The following is a 7,675-nucleotide window of genomic DNA, read 5'->3' on the forward strand; positions in this document are numbered from 1 at the left end:
GAACAGAATGGAGGATACTTAAATAAAATACATGTCATGTTTCAGATTTAAATTAGGATATCCCAACATGTTTCCTTCATTTTGATAGCCATGATGTACATAAATAACCTTGATAACCCAGTGATAACCAACAAGTGCAATGGAGCACCGCCATAAGCATTAAAATAAGAAAGGAGGGTTAAAAAGCATGGTTCCTTATCAATAATTACCTCTCGAAGAGCTTCAAGTTTCCATGAACAATAGCTAGAACTTTCTGCAGAGGGTTTACTTTTGCAAAGACATCAAACAGCGGATGTAAGTAGCAGAGCAGACAGCACCAACTATTGCAACCAAATTGTACAAGAAATATAAGACGTGTTAGATAGAAATTTGTTGAATCAGCAGAGCAGAGATAATAGACACCAAAAAATAGAGATAGATAGATAGATAAATAGATAACTATTGCAAGAACTCATCGGATTGCTTCCCAGCCTCAACAACCTCTCTCTCACACCCCTGCACAAAAACTCGAGTTATAAAAAGCAGCAAAGGAACAATAAAAAGATAATGAGGTTTTAATTGAGTAAACGGTTCTTATAAGCAGCAAAGGAACAATAAAAAGACAAGGAGGTTTTAATTGAATAAACAGTTCTTATAGCATACCTCATAAACTAAGATTCTTGCAACATGTAGTTCATTCTGTTCCAAAAGAAGTTTCTTTTTTCTGGGAAAGAGAATATCAGTCTCAGAGAAGAAACACTACCCTATAGTAAAAGGAATTGAGCAAACTAATATCACAGCAAACAAAACTCAAGTTCCTATAGTAAAAGGAATGATGAATGAAAACACAAAAATCAGTACTGAATATTAGTAGCAACAAAGCATATAATTCAGGGTTAGTTAAAGAACCTGGCATGTTTGAGACAAAGCCACCTCTGTTCTCAATGCTGCCCCACTCGGTATTAGGTTTCAGTAGTCATCTGTACAGCCTCCCCTCCCCTTGATAGAACTTGCAACATAAAAATAATTAATTAAGAGTGAAATAGCAAGAATAAAGATACATATTACTACTTATGTACACAAAAAAGAAAAGCACAGCAGTGAAGAAAATAGAGATTGAATCTGAATTCAAAAATGGAGACTCAATTGAAGATACTAGTATAATTACTATGAGCAGAAGCTAGTCATTAATGCCTAAACACCACAAAAGAAGCAAAATCAAAGCCAGATTGAGGCCTAATAAATTTTCAAAAAAAGAAAACAATAAGCCATTATGGCTCCAAAGAAAGAAAACAACACCTATGTCAAAAGCAGTTCAGTCATTAGATCAAACACCTCGTTTGCACAAACACAACATTGAGCACATATATCTACCTAATTATCCACTGAGACTAATTAACAAACATTTGATGTGCATGTTAGGTCAAACCAACAAATAAGCAAACCATGACAAAACGTCGTCGTTCACCACATTCCCTAGGTCGCCGCAGAACAAGCGATGGTTGTTCTTCGGCCACTCGGCCAGCGAGGGATCCTCCCACGTCTGCCCAGCGGCATGGCGGGGAACTGCCTTTCGCTTTGTGTCGGTCTTGTGGTTGACGTCTCTGCTGGCTATGGCAACCTTCATGCTCTCGAGAGCCTCCAGGGTGATGGTCTAGGCGTCGTGCTGGAAGAGTTGCTGAGCGTCGCTCTGGAATTGGTGGTGGTGTGACGGTGGAGGAGGATAGTTGTATGCGGCGTAAGGCGGTTGTTGAAAGTGGAAGGGGGTAGGGAAGCAAGAGGGATCGGAGGATTAGGCGGCGAATTATGACGAGGAGGAGGAAGATGAGGAAGGGTTTGCCATGGAATTCGATCGATCTGGATATTTGGGATCAAAATTAGGGCTTGTTAGAAGTTCAGTGTTTATTTTCTTTGATTTGTGTGCTGCGAATGGGGCTCGGGGTAGTGGTAGGTTTAGTTTATTATTTTCCATGGAAAATTTTAAATTACAGACGGAAAATCTGTCTGTAAAAGTTTTATAAAATGTAGTATTTTTGTCTATTTAATTATAGACGGATTTTCTGTCTGTAACTATTTTCTACAAAAAATTAATTTTGTTGATAGAATTATCGACGGATTCTCTTTTCCATCTGTAATTTATACTAATTTATTTTTTTATTTTCCGACAAAAAATCCCTCTGAAATTCCGTCTGTATTTTCGTGGGATAAAATCTGTCGAAAATATCCGTCTGTAATAACTAGTTTTCTAGTAGTGGATATTTTTAGGAAGGAATTGTAAATACATGCAAATCATATGAATAAGTGGGTGAAAAGCTTGATAAAACCACTCAATAAAACACAATATAAACCATAAAATAGTGGTTTATCAACCTCCCCACACTTAAACATTAGCATGTCCTCATGCTAAACTCAAAGAGACTAAATAAATGAGTAGCGAAAGGCAAGACTCATGCAATGCAACCTATGAATGTGAATGCAACTACATGCTAAAATGATTCTACCTACTTGGTGAAAAAATAAATAAATCTTTCAAGAATAAATATGAGCTGGATTTCGCTAATTCAAATTACAAAATACAATACAAATAACTTGCAAGAAGAAGATAGCTCATGAAAGCAGGGAACATAGAATTGAGCGCTGAACCCTTACTAGTAGTGTATATCACTCTAACTCTCAAGTGTCTAGGTTCAATTCTCTCAATTCTCTACTAATCTTGATTTTTATAGCTTGCTCTTCATCTAACAATCAACAAAAATTTAATGCACCAATACACAAATCAAGAGGGCTTTTAAGGGTTGTAATGGGGTTAGGGTCAAGGTAGGATTGTATTTGGCCAAGTGGACTAAAATCTGAATCCTTAGTTAACATAAAATTTCCACCTAACTTAAGACAATCCATTTAATTAAAATACAAAATCTAACTTCCCATTAACTGTGTTTTCCACATATTCATGCATCCTAAATTTGAGTTCAGTACATATGCATTGATATTGCCATTTACTTTGGGGCATTTTTGTCCCCTTTGTATTTTTCTACTCTTTTTTTTTATTTTTCTTTTCTTAATAATTTTTTTTTTCAATGCATATGATTAAGGTTTTGAATGTATAAACATGTTCTTAACATTTTTCACATTTTCACACAAAGTCCAACATACTCAATTCTCAAACCAAACATTTTCAAACCCACTTTTCCCACACTTAATTTATGAGTGCTTTCATTAGTCTAAGCTAATCAAGGATTCAAATTAAGGACATTATTGTTTTTCGCTTAGAGTTCATGATGTGCCAAAGTAGAGAACAAAGGGGGTAAAATAGGCTCAACATTGGTTTGCAAAGGTAATGGAAGGGTAAGAACATATGGGTATGTAAGCTTAGTGAAACAAGGCCTCAATCATATAAGTGCATGCATACATTAAACAGTGGAAATATAGAATTAAGCAAGACAAAGATCACAATTTTAGAGAGAAAAACACACAAAAATAAAATATATTGGTTGATAAAATGCAACCAATCAAATAGGCTTAAAATCTCACTGGTTTTGTGTGTTCGAGCTCTAAACTATGTTCCAAAATAATATTTCTTCATACAAGTTTTTCAAAAAGTTTTATTCAAATTAGTGAAATACTATAAAAATTTTCTTGAAAAAGAAAATATTACTTCAACCAAGTGGGTAAAATATGCACAAAATAAAACAGACATGCAATCAAACATGCAAATGCAACAATGAAAAACAAAAATTGGTGTTGAGAAGGGACTAACTAACCCGTGGAGATGGGTATCAACCTCCCCACACTTAAAGATTGCACCATCCTCGGTGCATGCAAAGATGTGCAGGTGGCGGGGGATGTGGTTCCTCAACTGTTGCTCGTTGTAGAGGCGTTCTCTTTACCTGTTCTGGTGGCCAGCCTGAAAAAAGGAGAAGAGAAAAGGGCGTGAAGTCAAAGGGATAGAGCAAAGAGGACGGTGGTACAAGTGATAATCATGCCAAGTAAGAAAAATAGTGAATGAAAGACATGGTCGCGATTCCATGTGATCAGTTCATCAATGGAAATATAGCAAGGCATGGGGAGTATTGGATGCAAGATGTTTATTAGCATGCCAGCAAGGGCATGAGTAGCATAGATCAAGCATCAAAGATTAAAAATGTATTATTACTCATAACAAACCGACAATCACGTTTGTATTGACAGTTATAATTAAAAATAAAATGTGGAAAGGGTTTTGTGAAAAACAGGCATTAGAGTAGTAGGATAACATAAAAGTAGTGCATGATGCCATACGGGCTTTTTCACAAACACATAGCATGCATGGTAAATAAGTTATTGAAAGTATTTAGTTGAACATGCAAGCAACCTTTTAAAAAAAATTATATAATTGTCAAACAATTCTTTGAACAATCCACAAGTAAAATAAATAAATTTCTAACACTAATGAAAATAATGCAATGAAAGAAACTATGCAAATAAATTAAATGGAAGTGAAGAGGGATGAGAAGAAGAAAGTAAGAAAAAGAAGAAGAAAGAAGAAAAGAAATAAGAAGGGAAGAAAAGAATTAGATATAGGGAAGAAAAGATAAGATATTTGGCTGCTTTGGATAAGTTGTGCGGCACAAGCGACGCAGACGCATGGGGGACGCGGTCGCGCGACTTGCGCTTAAATTAATCGACACGGTCGCGTCGGTTACGCGGACGCATGACGCATTTTGTGCTACTGGCGCGAGGGCAGCCTCGCGTTCGCACAACTCTCTATTCAAAATTCATTGTTGCCAAATTCAAAGGTGACGCGGTCACGTGGTGGACGCGATCGCGTGAGTGGCCATTATAGGGATCTGACGCGGATGCATCAGCCACGCGTCTGCGTGGTAAGGCTTGTGCTTCTAGCACGAGTCTAGCCACAATCCAGCTCAACTTTCGACCATACACCCTTTTTACGTCGATTTACAGGGCACGCGTTCGCGTGGGTGACGCAGACGCGTAGGAGGAATTTTTCCACATGATGCGGACGCATCAACGACGCGGTCGCGTGGGTCAAATTTGTGCCAAAGGCACGCCTCCAGCCACGCCCTCGCGTGATTTTCCGTTCACTTTTCGTTTCTCACTAAAGCACCTGTGACGCGGACGCGTCAGCGACGCTGTCGCATCGCGTGCGATTTTTTTATAATGAAGTATGCAGAATGCAATGCTTAATATGAATGCTATGCAAGTATGCATGATTCCAGGTTCAATCAAAGCTCAAAAACAAACAAAACAGACTAGAATTAAAACTTAAAATATTGCTTGCCCTCGAGCAAGAGAAGAAAGAATAGATGAAGAAGAAGAAGATATGGAGGAGAGGTAGAGAAGGTTGTGTTTCGGCCAAGGTGGAGAAGAATGGGTTGTGTTGTGTGAAATTTAAAGAGAATAGAAGGGTTTATATAGTGAGGGGAGAGGAAGTAGGTTCGGCCATTTAGGGTGGGTTTGGGTGGGAAAGAAATTTTGAATTTTGAAGGTAGGTGGGGTTTATGGGGAAGAGTGGATGGATGTGAATGGTGAAGGGGGTAATTGGGAAGAGAGATTGAGGTGATTGGTGAAGGGTTTGAGGAAGAGTGTTTATTGGAAAGAGAGGATGAATATTGAGAAGAGGGGAGAATATGGTAGGTGGGGATCCTGTGGAGTCCACAGATCCTGAGATGATCCTGTGGGGTCCACACATCCCTGCACCAATTAGGCATGTACAATGCCTTTCCATGCAATTTTGGCGTTTAAACGCCGAGGTGATGCATGTTCTGGGCGTTCAACGCCCAACTGCAGCATGTTTCTGGCGTTGAACGCCAGTTTCGTGCTTGTTTCTGGCGTTCAGCGCCAGCTCTCCTCAGGGTATATTCTTGGCGTTTAAACGCCAGGATGCTGCTTGATTCTGGTGTTCAACGCCAGATCCATGCTCTGTTCTGGCATTGAACGCCAGCCAGATGCTCCTTACTGGCGTTTAAACGCCAGTAAGTCCTTCCTCCAGGGTGTGATTTTTCTTTTGCTGTTTTTGATTCTGTTTTTAATTTTAATATTTTTTCGTGACTCTACATGATCATGAACCTAATAAAACATAAAAGAACAATGAAAATAAAATAAAATTAGATAAATAAAAATTGGGTTGCCTCCCAATAAGTGCTTCTTTAATGTCAATAGCTTGATAGTGGGCTCTCATGGAGCCTCACAGGTGATCAGGTCAATGTTGTAAACTCCCAACACCAAGCTTAGAGTTTGGATGTGGGGATTCAACACCAAACTTAGAGTTTGGCTTGGCCTCTCAACACCAAACTTAGAGTTTGATTGTGGGGGCTTTGTTTGACTCTGTACTGAGAGAAGCTTTTCATGCTTCCTCTCCATTGTTAAAGAAGAAGATCCTTGAGCCTTAAACACAAGGTAGTCCTCATTCAATTGAAGGACTAATTTTCCTCTGTTAACATCTATCACAGCTCCTGCTGTGGCTAGGAAAGGTCTTCCAAGGATGATGCATTCATCCTCCTCCTTCCTAGTGTCTAAGATTATGAAATCAGCAGGGATGTAAAGGCCTTCAACCTTTACCAACACGTCCTCTACCAATCCATAAGCTTGTCTTACTGACTTGTCTGCCATTTGTAATGAGAATATGACAGGCTGTACCTCAATGATCCCCAGTTTCTCCATTACAGAGAGTGGCATAAGATTTATGCCTGACCCTAGGTCACACAGAGCCTTGTCAAAGGTCATGGTGCCTATGGTACAGGGTATTAAGAATTTGCCAGGATCTTGTCTCTTTTGAGGTAAAGTTTGTTGAACCCATGTATCTAGTTTACTAATGAGCAAGGGAGGTTCACCTTCCCAAGTCTCATTACCAAACAACTTGGCTTTCAACTTCATGATGGCTCCTAGATATTGAGCAACTTGCTCTCCAATTACATCTTCATCCTCTTCAGAGGAAGAATAGTCTTCAGAGCTCATGAATGGCAGAATGAGGTTTAATGGGATCTCTATGGTCTCTATATGAGCCTCAGATTCCTTTAGGTCCTCAATAGGGAACTCCTTCTTGCTTGAGAGACGTCCTATGAGGTCTTCCTCATTTCTCTCCTTCCTCTCTAGGTTTGGCCATATTGATTATATTAATGGCCTTGCACTCTCTTTTTGGATTTTCTTCAGTATTGCTTGGGAGAGTACTAGGAGGAGTTTCAGTGATTTTCTTACTCATCTGGCCCACTTGTGCCTCCAGATTTCTGATGGAGGACCTTGTTTCACTCATGAAACTTAAAGTGGCCTTAGACAGATCAGAGACTAAATTTGCTAAGTTAGAGGTACTCTGTTCATAATTCTCTGTCTGTTGCTGAGAAGATGATGGATAAGGCTTGATATTGCTGAGCCTATTTCTTCCACCATTATTAAAGCCTTGTTGAGGCTTTTGTTGATCCTTCCATGAGAAATTTGGATGATTTCTCCATGATGAATTATAGGTGTTTCCATAAGGTTCACCCATATAATTTACTTCTGCTATTACAGGGTTCTCAAGATCATAAGCTTCTTCTTCAGAAGATGCCTCTTTAGTACTGTTGGATGCACTTTGCCATCCATTCAAACTTTGAGAAATCATGTTGACTTGCTGAGTCAACATTTTGTTCTGAGCTAAAATGGCATTCAGAGCATCAATTTCAAGAACTCCCTTCCTTTGAGGCATCCCATTATTCACGGAATT

Source organism: Arachis hypogaea, chromosome 9 (assembly GCF_003086295.3).
Source record: "Arachis hypogaea cultivar Tifrunner chromosome 9, arahy.Tifrunner.gnm2.J5K5, whole genome shotgun sequence".
Classification (NCBI taxonomy): Eukaryota; Viridiplantae; Streptophyta; class Magnoliopsida; order Fabales; family Fabaceae; genus Arachis; species Arachis hypogaea.